The following is a 23,595-nucleotide window of genomic DNA, read 5'->3' as shown; positions in this document are numbered from 1 at the left end:
CAAGTTTCGCACATTGGATGCAAATACAAGCACTTTGACGTGAAATGTACTGAGGGTTTGGTATATATTGTATAAATGGATGGGATGGAAGTATAACTCATTGTAATACCACCGGTGGGAACAGAGCTTTTCCCACCGGGGAATGAGAATATCTCAGGGAAATGGATAAAAGACAGAAATGCACGGTTGAAAGATATTGTAGATAACGGAAAATTATATACCTATCAAGAATTAAAAGGGAAAGAAGGTTTATTTTTCACATTAGATGAATGGATTTATTATCAATTAGGACATTTTGTTGCTATGCTCCGGCAACCTATAAGGACAGTGGAAGACATGTATTTATTAGAACGAATGTTCAGTTTAACTACATTCCAAAAACACGTCACCTCTGGCATTTATAAGATTCTTACGGAAATAGTGGGGTCTGAGTTCCTCCCGTTGTTGGAAAAATGGGAAAAGGAGTTACGAACAAAATTGAATGAACAACAAAAAAATTAAATATTTAAATTAACACATGGGGCGCTAAACACAATAGAAATGAATTATAAATGTATAGCTAGATGGTATATTACACTGAGTGTGGCACATAAGCAACAAGAAGAAGTCACACCTTTGTGTTGGAGGGGTGTGGGACTAAGGGAACAATGGCACATGTTTGGCGGTATTGTTCCAAAATACAAAAGTTTTGGCAAGAGATAATTCAATATATTGAGGAGATATTAGGGATCTGCATACCGAAGGACCCATGGGTATGTTTATTTCATAACCTTGAGGCCTCTGTGAAACAATATAAGAACACAATGTTATTCCATTTAATAAACGCAGCTAAAGGACTCATCCCTAAATACTGGTTAGCACAAGAAACCCCTAAAATAAAAGATTGGATAACTAGAACTGAGTATATGCATAAGATGGAGGAATTATATCATATAGATGAGGATAAAATGGAAAACATTTAAAATTTGGGGAAGATGGGATCATTTTAAAACATAAAAGAGTTGTAGGAGCCTAAAGATTTGGAGAAGTTTAATTTGAAAAGGAGTAAGATCCCGTTTGAAAGTAAAAAATAGAGGTTGAAAGAGGGAAGGAATGAGAGATTAACAAGATTAGAGGAAATAGAAGCAAAGAAGACGGTAAGAGAAAAGAGGGGGAAATTATGGGGGGGGGGGGGGATAAAGGGAATAGGTATTGAGAGGGAAAATTTGTGTTTTATTTGTTTTTTGTATTGTTTACTATAAAGATGGTTTTGTAATGAAAAAACTTAAGAAAAGATATAATAACAAAAAAAACACGTATAGAAAAAAAAACACAAAAAAAATTGCAAAAAGCACTGGAGAAAGCTTTAAATGCAAAATGCATATACTGTATGTGAACCAAGCCTAACATATACCCAGTGAAGTGACTAGCCTCAGGTGATACACAGAGATGAAACAAATCCTCCTGCATAAGTTGTACCTGTTTATCTGTAGTTGTCTCTTCTCTACATCTGTTCTACAGCACACCAACATCAAAACCTCATCCCCACTGTAAAACATGGCGGAGGGAGCATCATGGTTTGGGGCTGCTTTGCTGCCTCAGGGCCTGGACGGATTGTTGTCATTGATGGGAAACAGAATTCCAGAGTTTATCAAGACATTTTGCAGGAAAACGTACGACCATCTGTTCGCCAACTGAAGCTCTGCAGAGGATGGGTGATGCAACAGGACAATGACCCAAAGCATACAAGTAATTCAACAAAACAATGGTTGCAACAGCACAGAATACGCCTTCTGGAGTGGCCCAGTCAGAGTCCTGACCTCAACCCGATTGAAATGCTGTGGCATGACCTTAAGAGAGCGATTCACACCAGACATCCCAAGAATATTGCTACACTGAAACAGTTTTGTGAAGAGGAGTGGTCCAAAATTACTCCAGATCGTTGTGCAGGTCTGATCTTCAACTACAGGAAACGTTTGGTTGAGGTTATTGCTGCCAAAAGAGGGTCAACCAGTTATTAAGTGCAAAGGTTCACATACTTTTTCCTCCCTGCACTGTGAATGTTTACATGTTATGTGCAATTAAACCATGGCAACATCTAATGTTTGTGTAGTATTATGTTCAGCAGACTGTGTTCTTCTATTGTTGTGACTTAGATGACGTTCAGAGCACATTTTATGCCCAATTCATGCAAAACTCCACGTAATCCCAAGGGGTTCACATACTTTTTCTTGCAACTGTAGCATGTTTAAATGTCACATTTAACTCCCGAAATCTCCTATTTAAAGCATATAGTCACCTTATGAGAAAAAAATTCCCCAATCCCCTCCCTAGCCTCCTCAATACTTTAACCTTTGCTATCGCCTCTGCAGGTCCGCTGTTACCTATTCAAATGTCTGCAGCCCAGCTGGCAAAAATCTAGTATCTGCCCATGCCTGCACACTAATATCCCATAGACTTGAATGGGCTGTACCCATACTGCATAAGGAATGTCCCATTCATATTTATGGGAGGTTCACAGGCAGCACTTTACCAGTTTACCAGCAGGACTGCAGACAGCAAGGTAAGTACAGACATGTGGATGCAGGCAGGGGAGTGGGGTGGTACAGGTTAGTACAGGGGTCTCCAAACTTTCTAAACAAAGGGCCAGTTTATTGTCCTTTAAACTTTAGGGGGCCAGACTGTGGCCAGCGGGAGTGGAAATTTTCCTAGCATCAGTGGGAGTAAACATTTCCACATTTGGTATTAGAGGGAGGAACAGTGTTCTACCATTGGGAGCAAGAGTGCCCCGTTACTGCTGTCAATGAGAGAAATGGTGCCCCATGTCAGTTGGTAGAACAGTGTCTTGTAACAGTGGGAGGAACAGTGCCTCAAGGGCTTGATAAAGACAAGCAAAGGGCCACATCCGGCTCTAGGGCCACAGTTTGGAGACCACGGGGTTAGTGTATTGAGGAGGTTAGGGAGGAGATTAGGCTAGGGAGAATATTCTTTGTTAAAAAAAAAAAAGGGAGATTATGTGCTTTAACCATTTAGTTGTGATTTGTAGAGTATGTTACGTGCACAATGACTGGTTTTACTACTGCTAAGAATAAATCCTGTGCAGTCAGTGGAAATGTTTCGTAAACAGCATTAGTTACGGATTGATTTTGCTTGTTCCCTGGTGTTAGACTTTAGCATATAAGCAATGTGTGCTTGATAGAGTTATTCATGCCCGCTGATTGATTTTACTTATTGCAGAGTTCACTGTAGCAAAATTGCAGTGTGTCCCAGATAGTTAGCTGTGCGATGACGGATATCACTTATCTGTAGACAGAGTTATACTTTAGCACAATGTTTCCCATAGAGAAGCTGTTCTCAACCTTTTTACCATTAGCTAATTTTCAAGTCTCAAGGAATCCATACAAAAAGTAATTATAGTACATCTAAAGGAACATGGGCATGATATGCAAGCGTAACGCCCTCATGATTTAGCTAGATAGGATTTTTTGTTAGTCGGAGGCTGAGTAGCAGCCTGGAATGAGTCAACCTGGGAGTGAGGTAGTGAGTTCACCTCAGGACAGGCTGGATGATTCTACAGGTCAGAGCTTCTGGAGCCCTCCCACCTGTCCAGAACCCTGAGAGCTTTCTGGAACAGGGGAGGAAGCCCAGATCTGCATGTTTGAGGGACCCTGGCCAATCCGCTGGCAGGAGGCTGGGCATGGTGACCAGGACAACCCTCAAATGTGGCAGAGCCTGGGGGGAGGTGTGCAGTGTTGGGTGGAAGAAGCATTGAGGAAGGCGGGAATGCTGGGTGTGGGACCCAGGGTGAGGAGCCTACCTACAGGCAGGTCGCTGGAGAAGAGGATCTCCACTGCCTCTATGTCTTCTGGAGAGGACAGCCTATACAGCAGGGAAGGAGCCAGCGCAGGGTAAGGCCTGGGGAAGCCATCAACCCACTAAGCTAACAGGAGAGGACAGTGTGAGTACTCTTACACCCCCTGGGCCAGATAAGGAGAGAGGGCGGTCAGGTGCAATACCCAACTAGCTTCTCATGTGGAACAGTTCAATCGACAGCCTTTGGGCCCCTCGGGCAGCTGGGTGAAGTTTAGGAATTGTCCAGGGTCTGATGAGGTACACCTAAGAGCCCTTAGTGCTCTTCAAGAAGAGACTGTTGCTAGTCCAAATCTTTGTACATGGTTGCTAAGGAGTTGTCCTCAAGTCCTACAGTTACACCCGTATACAAGTCATGATTACACTACCGGAGCTCCTTTTCAGGTGGCACACCAAGTCTATAGGGGTGAAACGCGTTAGTACAGTCTTGAGGCAGGGATTTGCCGCATGTGTTGTTCGACTGAATAAGTAGTAATAGTGTTTTTTTAGTAGTGCTTCAGAGCGTTAGTGTTTCATTAGAGGTTTTACAGTGCATGTAGAGGTAAAAAAAGATAGAAAAAAGCAGTTAGACGTTTTTAGCGTTTTTCCAGCAGAAAAAAATTCTGAATGCTGCTAAATGCTTCAAAAACTCTACAAAAAAATATTTTTTTTCTGCTTCTAGACGAGGAAGCTCAAAAAATGCTAATAGTCTAAAGTAGTGTGCATGGACACCTAGAATAACACTATTTAGCTTCTAGGAGAAAATATGCTAATAACACCTTCTAGGACCATTAAAAAAATGCTAATGTACATGGAACCATTGGGGTTAATTTACTAAGGTAAATATACTGTGCACTGCAAGTGCGCTTCAAGTGCAGTTGCTTTATTCCTCACGCACACTTGGCATTTTTACAGCTGCTATTTTTGGCTTTTGACTTTTTTCTACAGCTAGTAAACCCCCCAGCATGTTATCCTATGTGTCCATACGCTCACAGACTGTAATCAACGTTTTTTGGCTGGAAAAAAAAAAACAGGACTAGTGGGTTTCTAGAGGAGTTTTTTAACTGGAAAAACGCTCTAGCGCTGAAAAACGTGGCAAAATGCGGTAAAACATGGTAAACCGTAGCAAACCGGCATTTTAAAAAATATTTTATTTGGTCAAAAAAACCCTAAAAAAATGCAAACACGGAAATACGTAGAAAAACGCTGCTAAACGCAGCAAAACGTGGGAAACTGCTAATGCAAAATGCTAAAAAACTCACGTTTTTACCCTACGGTTGCGATTTCCAGTGCGGGTGGCGTGCCATTAGCATTAATGACACCCGTCCGCGGGTCCGCATTCCTCTATGCGGGTGGTGCGGCTGCACAGATTTTTGTGCGGATCCGCAGCGGCACCACCCACACATATGTGAATCTAGCCTCAACGTGACTTTACACAGCTAACATTACTAGCGTTATCAAAACGTCCAGTGTGCATGAGGACTTAGATCTAAGGGGAAGTCCTGAAATGAGGCAAAGCTGTGCTGATTTCTTTCATCTAATCACGTGCAAGCAAAAGTGCGGTTTTTAAATTTCCCTTGCATGTTCCCCTCAGATATAGAGCAACTGCACTTTCAGTACACTTCAAACTGCACAGCCTATTTTGCCTTAGTAAATCAACCCCATAGAGTTGCTGGATCTAGTACAAAGGCATGTATACATCCATCCCTATATACTTCCAGAAAAGTAAAAAAACTATTGCCCAAGGGACTTTTTTTGGAGGTAACCGAACCCAGAAATTTAAAATAGATTTCCTCTGTCGAGGGGATTTCTCCTTACCAGACCAGATAGGCAGATGTGCATGAAAATTCAGAAATTGCATGCAATACTCACATAAGCAAGGTTAGACTTGCTACCACCCACACAAAATCTTTTGATCAGAAAATCCTTTTAATATTTGTAGCAGATGATATATACTCCTGAATAAAATGACAGGCACTTTTCCAGCTACATGCAATTTTAAGAGTATAATTATCAATTTAGCATGGTACTGATACAGCCTTACAGGCATGGAGTAACTTTGAAATAACAGGACATGTACTTCAACATCCTTTCAACCTAGAAACATCCAACAGTCGCTCCAGGATTGTGGTCAGGTGCAGGGGCGGACTGACAACTCATGGGGTCCCCGGGCAATAGGGGATCATGGGGCCCCTGTGTCCTTGCCCAAACTTAAAAAAAACCTATGAAAAAGGTACCAGGGGCATCTCATGGGGCCCCATACTGACCCCGGGCCCTCGGGCAGTGCCCGAGTTTCCAAATGGTCAATCCGCCCCTGGTAAGGTGAAAGGAACATCTAAACCCATTAAGAATATGGCAATAAACACCTTGCCATACGGTTGCCAGTTGTCCCTGTGGGCTGGGGCCAGTCCCTGTTTTGGGGAAATGTCTCCAGCAATGTCCCTGACAATGTATTCCAACAGTCCAACCAGCATTGCAAAAGCATCAAGAACACCCCCAACATGTTGCAGATGACCTACTCTGCAGCCAATCGTACCTGTGAAGCAATGCTAGGATGGCAGGGCTGCTTTCATGTTTCCAGCTTTTAGAATTCAAATATCAAAAATGTAAGTCAGCCTACTGCGCTGGTATTGAAGCCAATGAGCCAATTTGTAGCAGAATCCAGGAGCACCATACTGGGGTGACTGATGCCTACACAATGCATTCTGGGAACATTGCCAGGGTCAAGGAGTTCCCAAAAGATTCTGATCTGGTATCAGATTATCCTTTTACAGCTCAGGTGTACCCATCTTCACTTTCCTAATGCCAAATCAATCCTCTACTCAGAGTGCCCATTTTGTCATTCTATCTTGTATGTCTGCCTCTTGTTCCAAAAGTCTGCAACCAGCTGTTTAGAGTGCTTTAAGAAACGAGGGTGTAAGTTTGTGGGCATGGCTACAAATGGGAACAGGATTTTGTGGATTTGGTTAAAAGTTGGCGTGGTCAGGTATTTAATTTTGAAAAACTGGTAACCTTACTATACCAGTGTTCAAATCACTCTCTCCAGGCTGTTTGCAAACAACAATCTGTATTATAAGGATAATGACAGCAGTTTGCTTTTGCCATCCCTTGGGGCAGACAGTCTCAAATAAGGTTTTGTATACATGGAGCGAATCTCTACACAGTGTGCCAAACCTCCAAATGGCCATATCAAGCGTTACTGCACGTCAACTATAAGGGAAGCATAATCAGCATTTCCAGAAATAAATACATTAGGCAGCTTGTCAGTAGCAATAGAACATAACACATAATGAAATCCTAGCCTGCTAAGCTATAACCATACCATTTCTACCTGGAAAATAGGTCTTCTGTCCAAAATCACTAAAGGATAAGTTCACCTTTGGGAACCTGTTACATGTTCCACCCATTTTTAGGGTGGACTCATGTCAAGTATGTTTTTTGTGTTGAGGGAATGATGGAATGGGATGGGTGGATTTGGGAAATTGGGGGGAATCTGGGGAAATCTCCCCTGCCCTGCCAATGAGATACATGCCCTGGACCTACTGCTGTCTTAACCAGTTCCCGCCCGGCCAATAACAAAATGATGGCTGAGCGAGACTTTTGTCAATCCAGGTGGACGTCATATGATATCCTCCCACATTGCTGCCTCACGCCCGCCCGCGGGGCTGCGCTGCGGCGAGATCTGTCACTAGCTCTGTCCATCAGACACAACTGATGAGTGATCTGTGTACCGCCCCATTGCTGGTACCATGTGACCACTGTGACCAATCACAGCAGGTCATATGACAATTGTAAACAGTGGATGGCTTCCTTTCATGCTATCCATTGTATACAATTGTGTTGCTAGCTGTGATTGGTCACAGTAATCACATGGTACAGACTGGGCCAATCACAGCCCATCTGTGTCATATGATGAGCTGTGGCCATTCACAGCTAATCACAACAAAAAACACTGAATTAATTGATTTCATTAAGTTAAATGCTTTCCTAAAGCAGTGACATTTACTGCTATAGGCAATCATAATGTGTAAGGCCCCTTTTACACAGGACAGACCAGTCAGCTGATCCGCTTGCTCAGTGGGGGGATCTCCCTGCTGATCCTTGCTGAGCAAGCGGATGACAGGTCAGTGTCTGCTCCCTGCTGCAGAGTGGACACAGCCCGCTGTCCTCTATGGGCGGTTGGATGAAAACGGACCGCCTGTCCATTTCCATCCGACTGCCATCCCATCCCATCCCATCAGACGGATGGAAGAGGAATGGATCCACATCCGTCTCTTTTTGGTGGATTGGAAATCGGTGGATGTAAACCGACATATCCGTTTAAACCACGGCTCCATAGAGGAGAATAGAGGCTCCAATCAGATCTGCCTGAAAAACATGCAGGCGGACCTGATTGGAATGTCCATGTGAAAGGGGCCTTTAAAAAAAAATACTGATCACTTCCCCAGAGTAGTACAATGTTACTGTACTATCGTGACATTATATCACTCTGGTCACAGTAAATACATGTTTTAAATATTCTTTTTTTTCCCCCCACAATGTCACCAATCAGTGTCCCTGATCCCCATGGTTTGTAGACTCTATAACTTTCCTACAGACTAAATAATATACACTAATTTGGGTTATTTTCAAAGAAATGTAGCAGTATACATTTTGGCCTAAATTTATGAAGAACAATTATTTATTTGCAAAAATTTTATAACAGAAACAAATAAAAAACTTTTTTTCAAAATTTTCGGTCTTTTTTTTTGTTTTATTTACCAAAATATAAAATATCCAGTAGTGATTAAATACTACCAAAGGAAAGCTCTAGTTGTGTGAACAAAATTATTAAAATGTAACTTGGGTACAGCGTTGCATGACCGCGAAATTGTCATTCAAACTTGAAGTGTGTAGCGCTACCCTTGTGAGGCCGCTGTAAGACATGGGCCCCCAAAGGTTGCCCTAACCTTGAAAGCCACCTGACACTTCTGACACCCTGGGTTCAGACATAATGCACACAGGAAACAGTTGCACAGACACTTGAATGCAGTAATGCAATTGAGTATTTACTAAGAATTATGCAGTCAGTTAACAGTAAATAGCATTTATGAGGATACCTCTTTAGGGGTGGAGGAGTATGACCCCTGGTTCACATATATGCAGCCATGCGGGCCGCGTTTTGCATGGGCACAAGAGCCCATTCATTTGAATGGACTCCCGTGCCTGTGACACGCAGGTAAGAAGTCCCTGCACTTCTTCCGAAAACGCAGCCCACAAGGGAACCTCGGTTCCCAGTACGGTTGCGTTTTCCAGTGCGGGCGGCATGCCATTAGAATTAATGGCACCTGCCCGCGGGTCCACATTTCTCTGTGCGGGTGTTGCGGCTGCACGGATTTTTGTGCGGACCCGCAGCGACACCACCCACACAGATGTGAAAATAGCGTCAACGAGAGTCCTGGTGGAAGGAATGTCCTGGGTCTTCAGCTAGCTCAATAAAGGCCCAAAGGATTTCTGTGCAATGGTGACCAGCAATAGTAGATATTTTATGTAGATGGTTCCAGGTAAAGACCTAAAACTTGTAAGCAGGTGTAAAGTATACGTCCTCATGCACACTGGACGTTTTGATAACGCTGATAACAGTAGCTTTTTTTAGCGTTTTGCAGTAGTGTTTAGCGGCGTTTTCTCGCGTTTAGCGGCGTTTTCCCGTCTTTGCATTTTTAGCATTTTTTTACCCAAAAAAAATTTGTTCTGGTCAAAAAAGTCCAAAAACACTGGTTTGTGGCGTTTTACCACGTTTTGCCGCTTTTTTCAGCGTTAGAGCGTTTTTACAGCTAAAAACTCCACTAGTCCTGGGTTTTTTTTCCAGCCAAAAAACGTTGATTACAGTCTATGTGTGCATGGACACATAGGATAACATGCTGGGGGGTTTACCAGCTGTAGAAAAAAACCGTAAAAAGCCAAAAACAGCCGCTGTAAAAACATCAAGTGTGCATGAGGATTTAAAATAAGTCTGCATGCAGCGTCCCTTAGTGAAGAGTGTATACAATGTAGGCTTCTGCCCGCTCACCAATCCGGATGATACCACAGCTCAAGGGACTGAGGTGTCCTGGAAAGCTCCTGCAGAATCTGCAACCAGCGTGAAGCACATGGCCTAGCGCCTTGTGATGCTGGGATTCCACTGTAGAGGAGACGGTGACAATGCTCACTTCTTGGCTCAATCAGTTCTGCCGACAGGAATCTGCAGATGGGTGCTCTGGTGGGCAGTCTATATGCTCACATGCCAACAGACTCTTGTTCGGCCTACTCAGCTCTCCACAGTAGCCAAGCTGAGGAAGAGCATTCTCCTGAATCCAACATATATCCTCCCCCAGCATTCACACCTCCTCCTCCAGCCGGCTGGAACCTGTAGTTCCCAGCAACATCGGTTCCTGGCAAGTCTCTCCCATCCGGATTACATGTCCCACAATCCCCTGCTCTCTCAGTGGCACTAAAACACAATGTCACTATTACAGCTGAACACTAGAGGGGGGTGTAGCAATCAGGCCCACAGAGATGGATGTGGTTCAACTATTTTGGCTCCAATCTCCATCTTGGCAAAGGATCCTCCATCTTGTACAAACATATCCCCCTCATTCTCATTCTTCCTCTCTGTTCACCCACAGTGACATATGGCCTGTGTGTTGGCAGTGTCACAGGAGGCCAGAGCACAGCAGGCAGCCCCGAGCTATAAAACCCCCAAGGGAGCTATTGCCTCGCTGTCCAAAGAACCTGTGCAATCTAGCACATTGTAAAAAGATAACACAAGCCTTCCCCTGAGTTCAAACACATTCCAGAGGAGCAGAGACTAGATAACACTTTTAAAATCCATTTTTCCCCCTATGTCTCATATCTTGGAATATGAGAGACTTACATAAAAAACAGGCCTATCGTCAGATTGCCCACGAGAAGACAAACAGTTTGATAGGTCACACTCCCTGACTGGAATACCTAGGAAAGCAGAAAATTACATCTCTGGAACCCTTCGAGTATGTATGTCATATTTCATATCTAACCGTTCCGCAGATGTGTCTGCATAGTAATCTACCCGCTGGTGGAATGTCACTTGTGCATATGAAATGTTATGAGCCAAAATATGAACTATGAGCGATTTTGCCTCTAGTTTAGGTCTCCGCCCAGACCTTCCCTCCCTAAATGAAGCATTGGTCCTGTCACGATATAAGGTCAGGTTCAGAGACCAGTTGCTACAGCAGTTGTAAGGCTTACCTGAAACCAGCAGGATTGGTACACCAGCGGCCCACCCTGGGAATGACGCAGGCTCACCTGAGGTGCGGGGTCTAAGCATCCACCGGTCTTCCCCAGAGCTCCTAATGGTGGAGATGGATTTGGCTGCGTGTGAATGCCAGGTCACAGGTCTCAGGATCACCCCACCAGGGAATGAGTAGGCTGGAAACCAAAAGCGGATCAAACAGTTCAGGGATTAAACAGAAGCGGAGTCAGTCACAAGCCAAGGGGTCGGTCACCAATGGTAGTAGATAGGATGAGGCAGAATCGTAGTCAGTAGCAAGCCAAAGGTCGGTAACGTAGATGAAGACAGCAGCAGGAACAGTAAGCAGGATATTGGCTGGTAAGGCACAATAATCTGGCAACCAGGAAGTGCAGAGACATGGCTTTTATAGGAAGTTCATGGGAGGAGCAAGGAGTTCAAGGTTCAAGACAAAACAGGGCAAAGGCAGGATCATCCAAAGAATTGTCAAGGGAGCTGTCCAGCATTCCAGATGGCTCAGCGAGAAGAAACACTGTCTCTCACCGCAGAAGGCCCAGGTTCGATTCCAGGCTCTGACAGGTCCTTGGCTTCAGAGACACCCCCTGCTGGGGGACTACAAAATGGGCTGTCAGGCCTAAGAGAAGTTAAGTTGAAGAATTCTCCCTTTTAACATCAGAACCAACTTGGGAGATGTGCCCTTTTGCTCTGAAACTTGATCTGCTTAATCCAAGGCTGATTGGCAAGTACTTTAACCCTTTAACCTTCTTTCTGTTACCTCTTTGCTGTGCTGTTGTTCTCTGTATATTTATATATATATTGTTTACATCTTTTTTCTGTAAATTGTTTTATTGCACCCTTTTGACCTTTTAGTAATAAATCTTTCTTTCTGAAAGAGTTGAACTGTTTCTAAAGCTCCTTAATGCAATTTACGAATTCCTGCCTCTAAAAGAGTGCTACCATGTTTGTTTAACCCTATGTATAAACTGTCTGCAGTGACAGTGGTATACCGACGATTAACCAGTCATCCTAGTGTATTGCTAATATTGCCGAGTTTCCTCTTTCTCTGTACAAAAAGGAGGTGGTGGCAGTGTGAAGGGTTAATTGTGTAATTAACCTGACCTAGTAACAATCGCTCCCAGGCGGCAGGTACATCGATTGTGGTCCAATTAGCTGGAAAATCGGTGTGCAGGGTGCAGCTGGGCGTGGCATTGTTACGCACATGACATTGCGGTTTTAGATTGGCTAGTCCAGGGGTCTGCAACTTTTAAGACATAAAGAGCCACTTGGACCCGTTTCCGAAGGGAAAAAAAAGACTGGGAGCCGCAAAACCATTGCAACATTTAAAACAAATCCGACACTGCATATATTGTTTCTTACCTTAATGCTATATACAGGATCGTGCAGTTAGCTTCATCCCCCATATAGTAATTCATCCCCCATAGTAATTCATCCCCCATATAGTAATTCATCCCCCCTATAGTAATTCATCCCCCATAGTAATTCATCCCCCCTATAGTAATTCATCCCCCCTATAGTAATTCATCCCCCATAGTAATTCATCCCCCATATAGTAATTCATCCCCCATAGTAATTCATCCCCCATAGTAATTCATCCCCCCTATAGTAATTCATCCCCCCTATAGTAATTCATCCCCCATAGTAATTCATCCCCCATATAGTAATTCATCCCCCATAGTAATTCATCCCCCATATAGTAATTCATCCCCCATATAGTAATTCATCCCCCCTATAGTAATTCATCCCCCATATAGTACTTCATCCCCCATAGTAATTCATCCCCCATATAGTAATACATCCCCCATAGTAATTCATCCCCCATATAGTAATTCATCCCCCATAGTAATTCATCCCCCCTATAGTAATTCATCCCCCCTATAGTAATTCATCCTCCATAGTAATTCATCCCCCATAGTAATTCATCCCCCATATAGTAATTCATCCTCCATATAGTAATTCATCCTCCATAGTAATTCATCCCCCATATAGTAATTCATCCTCCATAGTAATTCACCCCCCATAGTAATTAATCCTCCATATAATAATTCATCCCCCATAGTAATTCATCCCCCCTATAGTAATTAATTCCCCATATTGTCTCAATTCACTTACCTTTGCTCCGCGCGTTCCTCTCGCTGTGTTCCCGCGCTGTGTTCCGGTCTTCAGGGCGGACTGTGAGAGGAGTTCGTTACGCTGCCCCGCCTACATCCTGGCTGCCCCGCCTACATCCTGACAGCTAATGTTCCACGCTCCGCGGGCCGGATTAAAAGAGTCCTGACTTTTGAGGCGGCCGCCCGAGAGGAGGGAGGGGAGCGGGCGCCCGGCACACAGAAGAGCCGCATGTGGCTTGCGATCCGCGGCTTGCCGACCACTGAAACCCTATTGCCTGTCACCTGGTGGGCAGTGTGCTCCGGAGCCGCAGCAAAGATGAAAAAGAGCCGCATGCGGCTCTGGAGCCGCGGGTTGCCGACACCCGGGCTAGTCCTTCGGTCACAAGTTTGGTAAGAAGGTCAGGGGTCTGATGCCGCTATCGTCACAGGGGGTATTCATTCAACACAGTCATTATAACTATCTAGCGGTGCACAGATAAGTTGACCAGCACCGCACTATAAGTGATTAACCACTCCCCATCTGGCCCATGTACATAAACGGCCGGACAGGAGCAGTGCCGAAGCGGGTGGCCGTTTATAAACGTCCCCCTCATTCACTGCCTGTGCGCGCTCCCTGGGAGCACGCGACACCACGATCTCTGGACACAGCGGAACACCGATCATTGTATGGGACCTCTGTGTGAGGTCCCGATTCATGTGATCACTGATTGGCCAATCAGTGATCACATGAATAGTAGTAAACAAGATGTCACTTCCTGACATCATTGCTTACTACTAGTGAAATCTGTGAATGATCACAGAGGTCACATGGTACAAGGCTATTCACAACAGCCTTGTGCCATGTGACAAGCTGTGACCAATCACAGCTCTCACAGTATTTCTCAATGGCTGCAAGAATGCTTTTACAACCTTTATGGGAGTAAAAGCAATCAGTGTAAAAAAAGAAAAAAAACAAAACATAAATAATAATATAAAAAAAATAAAAAAAAATGTAAAAACATTTTTTTAAATTATAATTTTTGGTTATAAACTAATTTGGGTTCTTTTTTTTGTACTAAAAAGATAGTGGAATACATTTTGGCCAAGATTTATGAAGAAAGATTATTTATTTGTAAAATTTTATAAGAAAAACACTTTTTTTCAAAATGTTTGGACTTTTTCATTTATATAGCAAAAAAAATTAAAATCCCAATGGTGAAAAAATACCACCAAAATAAAAGTTTTATCTGTCTCAAAAAAATGCTAAAAACTGTATATGGGTACAGTGTTGCATGACCGCGCAATTGTCATTCAAACTGTGATAGCACTGAAAGCTGAAAATTGGTCTGGACAGGAAGGGGGTGAAAGTGTCCGGACTTGAAGTAGTTAAAGAATATGTAAACCCAACATTTCAAATTCCTGATATGTTCCTGCTGTATCTTTATTTGTGGGGAAAAGTGTCCAGTTCACTTTGTATTGCTTCCTTTGTGTGAAATACCTGCAGTTCATGCCCATCAGTCTGCTTTCTTATTAAAAACTTACCACACTAGGCGTGAGAGCACAGTGTGGTCAGTTTTCTACCTGTCCTGGGCACTCATCCTGCTCTCCTCCAATGAGGAGACTTGTGCTGACATGCCGCTGTCCCCTGCACAGCCATTCATTGGGAAGATCAATGTGCTGCTGTTTCAACTCCCTTATCTCTTATGCAGCTGAGAACAGAGGGAATGTGATCACTTATTAAAAGGGAAAAACTGTATTTATAATGTTTTGACATGTATACGCAAATATTTCATTTCTATTTTAAACTGAATGGGTTGTTATAGGTGAGGGTTCACATACACTTTTTAACAGCTCTAGAAGGAGTTTAGAGCTATAGCATCTTTTGCTTTAGAGAATGTAGTCGTCATTCAGATAATGACAGATGATTCATCATAGACTATTATTTATAAGCAGTCCCACAAGAGAGGCCATGAGAATTCAAGGCAAACTTTTCTGATGAAATTAAAAAGCCTGCAGAATATTATAGAATAGTGCTGTCTCTCCCAAGGCTATTAAATAAACAGAACTACGCATCACGATTTAAGAAACAAAGACAATTGCATATAGAGGACAAGGCTCTAGTATTACTGGCTGCTTGCAGTCTGTAATGTCTTTTCTCCCTAGGGTGTTCATAAAATGTAAATGTACAGAATTACTAAATGCCAGACTAGGTAAAAGGTACTGAAGAGCAAACATGCTTTCTTTGAAAGGTTTAAACATCTATTACATCACACATCTGAGAGTTACCAAGTTTAAATGCTAGTGATTGACACGCAGCAGCTTAAAATCATAAACATTTGCATATGTGATGCATGATTGTTGTGTTACACTATTTGATTTATTATTATTTCTCCATGACCATCACTTGTTTATTATTGCCCTGTGTCTTTAAGCTGTCTCCTTCTGTCTAAATGTAGCTCTTTCTCTCAGTACTTGTGTATACTCCTCCCCCCCCCTCTATGTAATCATTTCGCTGTATCCTGTCCTACCTGAATGCATCCTCCATGAGGATTACAACATTAACACTTTTCTACTTATGTTTATTCTCAATTAAATGGAACATTCAAATGGATTTCCTCATCTGACTTTATCAACATGTTAGGTTATTCATTGAGTTAAACTGTCTGACCCGATGCAAGGGATAAATTCAACACCACGTGGTATAGCTGTATACATTACTGGAGATAAAGTTTATGGCCTGGTAGTTGAGTCAGAACAATGAGGCCATCCTTAGTTTGGCTTCACATCACAGTGAGCCTTTTTTGTATTGAAAATTAATGAACCCAAATCAAATAAACAGTTGTGTATTTCTTTAACCTCCTTGGCGGTATGATTCTTTCCGATTTTTTTTGCTGAAAGCGGTACCATTTTTTTGCATGAAAATATGTAGTTTTTTATTGTAGGCTGTAATTTTTAGGAGTAACTCACCGAAATCTGTCCGAACAAGAGTCTAGTAAACATTCCGGATATGCTAAAACTTGAAGCACGAAATCATAAATTATAATTTAATAAATAATCATAAAAAATAATAATATAATAATAATAAATTTAATTCAATAATATAATCAAACCAAAAACACTGAAATTTGAAATACAGATGCAAATTCGCACATCGCTGAGCAAAGTCGCAAAATCGTTTTCAGTGTCTGATGACGAATTTCCCCCACGAATCATTATCACTCAATTCTGCAAGTGGTTCTGATTTACTATCGCTGTTCTAAAACCGCTTTTGACGTAAAGGGACGCTTTTTGGACGCCATGGACTTTTCTAAGTTTCCAAGCAGAAAGAACATTCAAAATGCAGGCAGGGCACAGGACAAAGCAGTAGGGACAAAATGTATGTGAAATGCATTGAAATAGCAATGACAGCAAAAATGACATTTTTTAAAAAATTCAAATTTCCCGCCGTACGTCCAGACGTCACAGGGACCGGAACACAGAAGCTGGATGCTGGCATCGGCCGGAGGAGATGGCCGGGGACGCTGGAGGGGACACATCGCGGGAGCGAAGGACAAGGTAAGTGCTGCAGGGACCCCCAGAGCAGCGCCACATGGTAAGCCCGAGTGTAGCTCGGGGTTACCGCTTTTGGTATAGAAATTTTACCCCGAGCTACACTCGGGAACACCGCTAAGGAGGTTAAAAAGAATTAAATGTATTTTCAAATCAAACCTCACTTGACATCTGCCTTCTCTCATCTTTTGCACAGCAGTAATCAGATGGGGAGGTGAAGTGGCTGTAGCAGAAGCCAACCAGGTTCTGCTGCATGCACATGTGCTCTACAGGTAACATGCTGATGAGAGCAGACGGCAAAATGAGCACAAAGAGGAGGAGATCATAAATCCGCATCTGCTCCTTTACTTTCCAAAGGGAAGATGGCGTCAGTGGTATATTCCAAAACTATGACAAAGGAATGAGTGTCATCCGCATATTAGCAGGGCTACTCAAAACCTGGACAAACTTAGCCATTCTCACCCCAAAGTCCAACAGATTTATCCTGTCTGCTCTGATGTGATGGATGGTAGGTTTGAAATCCCATTACACCACCCCCCTAGTCCACTACAGCACTGACCTGTCCATTCGTTCAGGAGTTATTTACCCTACAAGAACTTGCATTCCTCCCATAGTTACAGGTTAAAGTGGTTGTAAACCTCAGACATTAAATATGAACAAAGCATATCCCTCTATAGTGTGTACTTGTCTCAATTTAGAGCACCAAATGTAATTTCTGTAATTTTCTAAATTTATTAATTACACTTACTTATATAGCAGCCTCAGTTTACGCAGTGCTTTACATATACAGTATCTCACAGAAGTGAGTACACCCCTCACATTTTTGTAAATATTTTATTCTATCTTTTCATGTGATAACACTGAAGAAATTACACTTTGCTACAATGTGATGTAGTGAGCGTACAGCTTGTATAACAGTGTAAATTTGCTGTCCCCTCAAAATAACTCAACACACAGCCATTAATGTCTAAACCGCTGGCAACAAAAGTGAGTACATCCCTAAGTGAAAATGTCCAAATTGGGCCCAATTAGCCATTTTCCCTCCCCAGTGTCATGTGACTCGTTAGTGTTACAAGGTCTCAGGTGTGAATGGGGAGCAGGTGTGTTAAAGTTGGCGTTATCACTCTCACTCTCTCATACTGATCACTGGAAGTTCAACATGGCACCTCATGGCAAAGAACTCTTTGAGGATCTGAAAAAAAGAATTGTTGCAATACATAAAGATGGCCTAGGCTATAAGAAGATTGCCAAGACCCTGAAACTGAGCTGCAGTACGGTGGCCAAGACCATACATTGGTTTAACAGGACAGGTTCCATTCAAAACAGGCCTCGCCATGGTCGACCAAAGAAGTTGAGTGCATGTGCTCAGCATCATATCCAGAGGTTGTCTAGACGTATGAGTGCTGCCAGCATTGCTGCAGGGGTTGAAGGGGTGGGGGGGTCAGCCTGTCAGTGCTCAGACCATATGCCGCACACTACATCAAATTGGTCTGCATGGCTGTCGTCCCAGAAGGAAGCCTCTTCTAAAGATGATGCACAAGAAAGCCTGCAAACAGTTTGCTGAAGACAAACAGACTAAGGACATGGATTACTGGAACCATGTCCTGTGGTCTGATGAGACCAAGATAAACTTGTTTGGTTCAGATGGTGTCAAGCGTGTGTGGCGGAGACCAGATGAGAAGTATAAAGACAAGTGTGTCTTGCCTACAGTCAAGCATGGTGGTGGCAGTGTCATGGTCTGGGGTTGCATGAGTGCTGCCAGCACTGGGGAGCTACAGTTCATTGAGGGAACCATAAATGCCAATATGGAATGTGACATACTGAAGCAGAGCATGATCCCCTCCCTTCAGAGACTGGGCCGCAGGGCAGTATTCCAACATGACAATGACCCCAAACTCACCTCCAAGATGACCACTGCCTTGCTAAAGAAGCTGAGGGTAAAGGTGGTGGACTGGCCAAGCATGTCTCCAGACCTAAACCCTATTGAGCATCTGTGGGTATCCTCAAACGGAAGGTGGAGGAGCGCAAGGGCTCTAACATCCACCAGCTCAGTGGAAGAGGACTCCAGTGGCAACCTGTGAAGCTCTGGTGAACTCCATGCCCAAGAGGGTTAAGGCAGTGCTGGAAAATAATGGTGGCTACACAAAATATTGACACTTTGGGCCCAATTTGGATATTTTCACTTAGGGGTGTAATCACTTTTACAAAAAATGGCCACTGTCCCAGTCTATAACTGGCCATCACAGCAAGGAGCACATGGAAGGGCGACGCATGTCAAGCAACAAAAATTCCCAGTTCTAACTTGCCAGCTAGCCTGCAAACAAACCAAATTAACCTAACAGTATGCATTAAAAACAAGGGTTTAGTTAGCACACCTTTGCAAATACATGCGTAAGCTACAGAGCCTCGTCACGGTACCCCAGTATTCTGTAGTTCCTAACTCTCCAATTTTAATAGCCCCCTTAGTAGAGGCACATGTATTTAATGGATAGACCAAAGGCAGATGGACCTGAGGGAGCCTATCCCTCCTTAAAAGGTACAGGAGTGCACTGGACACCCAGCATGTAGTTAAGGCAGTGCTGGAAAATAATGGTGGCCACACAAAATATTGACACTTTGGGCCCAATTTGGACATTTTCACTTAGGGGTGTACTCACTTTTGTTGCCAGCGGTTTAGACAATATGTCAGGGATCGCGGCGGCGAGTGACTCCGCGCATGCGCGGAGCGCCGATCCGTGCGGCAGCGGCCGCGCATGCGCACTCGCGGCCGCTCGCTTGGCATCAATAGCAGGGCAGGGTGCACTATTTAAACCTGCCCTGCACTGACATCCAGCGCCGTATGGTCCTTTGCTCCTGTGTTCCTGCTATTTGAGATTTGTTGCTGACCTTGCCTGAACCTGACCTCCGCTGACTTCTCTTGCCCTGACCCCCTGGCTAGTCTGACCTCTCTTCTGCATGCCCCATACCTGATCTGAACTTCTGTTGCCGACCCCAGCGAGTGACCTGACTATTCTTCTGCCTGCCACCTTGTACTACGCTGATCCCACTGTTACTGACCCGGCCGTTGACCACGCTTACTACTCTGCCATCCAACCATCCATCCCGCTCCGATCCAGTCTTCCACCTCTTCACATCAGGCTCTCTCCCTGCATCTACCTCTGGCGGATCCCTCTACCACAGATGGGGGTACTCAGGGGCTGCGACCTGGTCCCTGTCTGCTCCAAGCCCATCCCCACCATCAGGGGCCCTGGTGAACAAGCAGACTGGGGCTTAGACTCCACGCCCTGGGAAATCCTGTCCTATGGACTGCTAGAGGCCCCGCTAGGTGGTTACTAACACATTAATGGCTGTATGTTGAGTTATTTTAAGGGGACAGTAAATTTACACTGTTATACAAGCTGTACACTCACTACTTTACATTGTAGCAAAGTGTAATTTATTCAGTGTTGTCACATGAAAAGATAGAATAAAATATTTACAAAAATGTGAGGGATGTACTCACTTCTGTGAGATACTGTATATGTTGTACATTCACATCAGTCATTATCAGCATGAATTACTTCTGAGAAGTTTTCCTAGCACCAAGAGAAAAATGGTGAAAGGTGAGGGACCTCCAGAAGAGTGACAGCCTCAGCTCTGTTCCTGTGTGCTGTGTGGAGGGGGGGTGTCTCTTCTCCAATCAGCTCTCATTGAGCTCTGCAGAGTTTAACTTCAGCTCTCCATTTCATGGGTGTTCATATAGTCCTGGCATAGTTTTTTATGTTTAATAACAGAAAGTAAATTAAACAGTTATCTTTCAAAATTATAAAAAAAGCAGTTATACAAATAATTGTCAGACTATGACAGCACTGAAAGTGTTGTATAAGAAGACACAAGGGGACACTAACCTAAGTGCAGTATGTATTAAACGTTTACAGGCGTACCTCGGTTTACAAATTTAATGCGTTCTCCAGGACGTTTCGTAGTGCAAAAAATTAATAAACCGAAACACGGTTTCCCATAGGAATGCATTGAAAACCAATTAATCCGTTCCGGGGGTCAGAAAAGAAGTAAAAAAAAAGTATTTTTTCTGTTCAAAACTCTTTATAAAGTGCACTTTAAAGGCATAAATACTGTACAGGGATATGATTAAAAATTAATTCGTAAATGCACTGAAAACCAATTAATCCGTTCCGGAGGTCAGAAAAAATTAAAAAAAAAGTCTTATCTGTTCAAAACTCTTTATAAAGTGCACTTTAAAGGCACGGGGCCAGCGCTATAAACCTCCCAGGCGCAATGCATCCTGGCAAAACTTACTTCGTATTGCGAAAAAAATGAGTAAACCGAGCCATTATTTTCAATGGATTTTCATTCGTAAACCGAAAATTACGTTAACCGAGGCGTTCGTAAACCAAGGTATGCCTGTATTTGAAATATAGCCAGATAGCTACTCACAGGTACAAAAGGGTATACAAGCGTTGGATCATGTCCTCAAGAGGGCTGGTGCAAAGGCCGGTAGTATCTGCTGAAGCCCGAGTCCCGGGAGAGGGATGTGGAGTAAACTGACTCATCACCTGACCTGTCCTCGCATCCCCCATTGGTTGCCCTCTTGGTCCGGACTTCCGTCCATTCCTGGTTATGGCGCTGGTCATGGCGTCCCTCGTTGACAGCTTACTCCACATCCCATTCCTGGGACCCGGGCTTTGCCAGACACTAATGGCCTTTGCACTTTTGAGGACATGATCCAATGCCTGTATACCCCTTTTTACTTGTGAGAAGCTATTTGGCTATATTCCAAATAAACGTTTAATACATACTGCACTTAGGTTGGCGCCTCCTTGTGTCTTATATTTCTACAGAGCCTAATTCACTCTATGGGGAGCTGCTACCTTTAGTGCTTAAACTATGGACTATATGGACTTGTTTTTAAATGTTTACATTTCATGTTGTTAACCATTAATACTTTTGTTACAATGTCACTGTGCCATTGTCTTCTCTCAGCGCCACTTATTTACATTGTTTTTTACTGAAAGTGTTGTGTAGCTTCAGCCAGTTTTAATCCACAAACCAGACCCACCTGACGTGTTTCGTACTGTCCACATGGGCTGTCTTTAAGCACTGTTACCACTGAATGAGTGAGCTAGGACACCAGCACCCCCACCTCTGAGGAGCACGGAGAGAGAGCCTTTCCTCCTGCTTGGAGTAGAGCTTCACGTTTCATTACTGGTCACTATGACAGCACTGACAGCATAATTAATTAAAAAATACAAGCTTTTCAATGTGGCAGTAGAATAATTAAAAAATGTTGGCATTGAAGATATAATTGTTATTGGGCTGTGAAACCAACCATTCTACTTGTAGATTAATTGTCTATAAAAATATTAAAATACTGTTTCCAGCACTTTTTGAAACTTCAGATTATGTTTAATTTTTGATTATGTTACGCCGTTGACTTCAATGTCTCTTAAAAAGAGCCAGTCACAATTGGGTTTATGCAGAAACCTGAATATTCAATCATAAATTCTTAAAATTGTGCAAGCTGCCCTATGAAAAGGTTATGCCAGTTGCTTAGTTACCTTTATTTTGTTTGTCTGACTGTTCACCTCAAAGTAGATATAAACCCAATCAATAAACTCTTTATTAAGAAATAAAATGGTAATGTTGTCCAAACGTTGTTTTCTTTTTCTGCCGCTTCATTAGCCACTTGCCCTCCAGAGAATTTACCCGCCTTCCTGACCAGGCCATTTTTGCTATATGGTGCTGCGTTACTTTAACTGACAATTGCGCGGTCATGCAATGCTGCAGCCAAAGGAAATTTATGTCCTTTTTTTCAAACAAATGAAGCTTTTGTTTTGGTGGTATTTGATCGCCTGTGCATTTTTTATTTTTTGCGCTATAAACAAAAAAAGACCAACAATTTTGAAAAAAATAAAAAAAAATATTTTTGACTCTGCTATAAAGCATATCCAGTAAAAAAATTTTAAAAATCAAATTTTGTCATAAATTTAGGCCAAAGTTTATTCTGCTACATGTCTTTGCTAAAAAAAAATCCCAATATGCGTAAATTAATTGGTTTACGTGAAAGTTATAGCGTCCACAAATGGCGGTGTACTAGTTATGGCAGCGATCAGCGACTTATAGCGGGACTGCAGCAGGCATTCTGACACTGAGGGGAAACTGACTAACTGCCATGGACATCCCTACTGACACTTATACAGTGATCACTGCTAATAAAAAGCACTGACACTGTACTAATGAGATTGAGCAGGAAGCCCAATGAACATCTGGGGCGATCAAAGGGTTAACTGTGTGCTATTTTATTGTTTTGTCTGTGTGTGCTTTACTGTGTAAGCACTCTGCTTGATATTGCTCTGCTATACAGAGCAATGCAAAGCAATGCAAAGCAGTGTGCTGGAGCTGACAGGGGAGAGATCTGTATTATTTACATACAGACCTCTCCTCTGTTACTGTTCCTTGGCGATTGCCGAGTGCCGGAGGGGAATCTCCGGCTGGGATCTGGTGATCGACAGCTGAAGCTGCCAATGGTGGCATGGGTAGGGCAGCGTGCGCGCCCTCTAATCGGAAATACAAAATCACATATATATACACACACACGTGATTTTGTGCAACCCTGCGGCCCTGTAGCAGTAGTTCTGCTATAGGGCAGTTGGAAAGTGGTTAAAATACAGTAAAATCTGATAATGTCACAAAGGTCATTGTTCAGAAATGTCCTATCACTGGGTGACAAGTGTCTCACAGTTATGGTTTTGCATTATCACACTATTATACACATACTAGCACATTATGTAGGACTTACCTTAAAATGAAGCCCTCCAGCTGGTCACTGTCACCGTTGACTTGGCTTCCATCTTCATCTGGTCTTCC

The sequence above is a fragment of the Staurois parvus genome, unplaced genomic scaffold (genome assembly GCF_062004578.1).
Source record: "Staurois parvus isolate SC_StPar_1 unplaced genomic scaffold, SC_StPar_1.0 ptg000282l, whole genome shotgun sequence".
In the NCBI taxonomy this organism is placed as follows: domain Eukaryota; kingdom Metazoa; phylum Chordata; class Amphibia; order Anura; family Ranidae; genus Staurois; species Staurois parvus.
Note: the sequence above shows the minus strand (reverse complement) of the source record.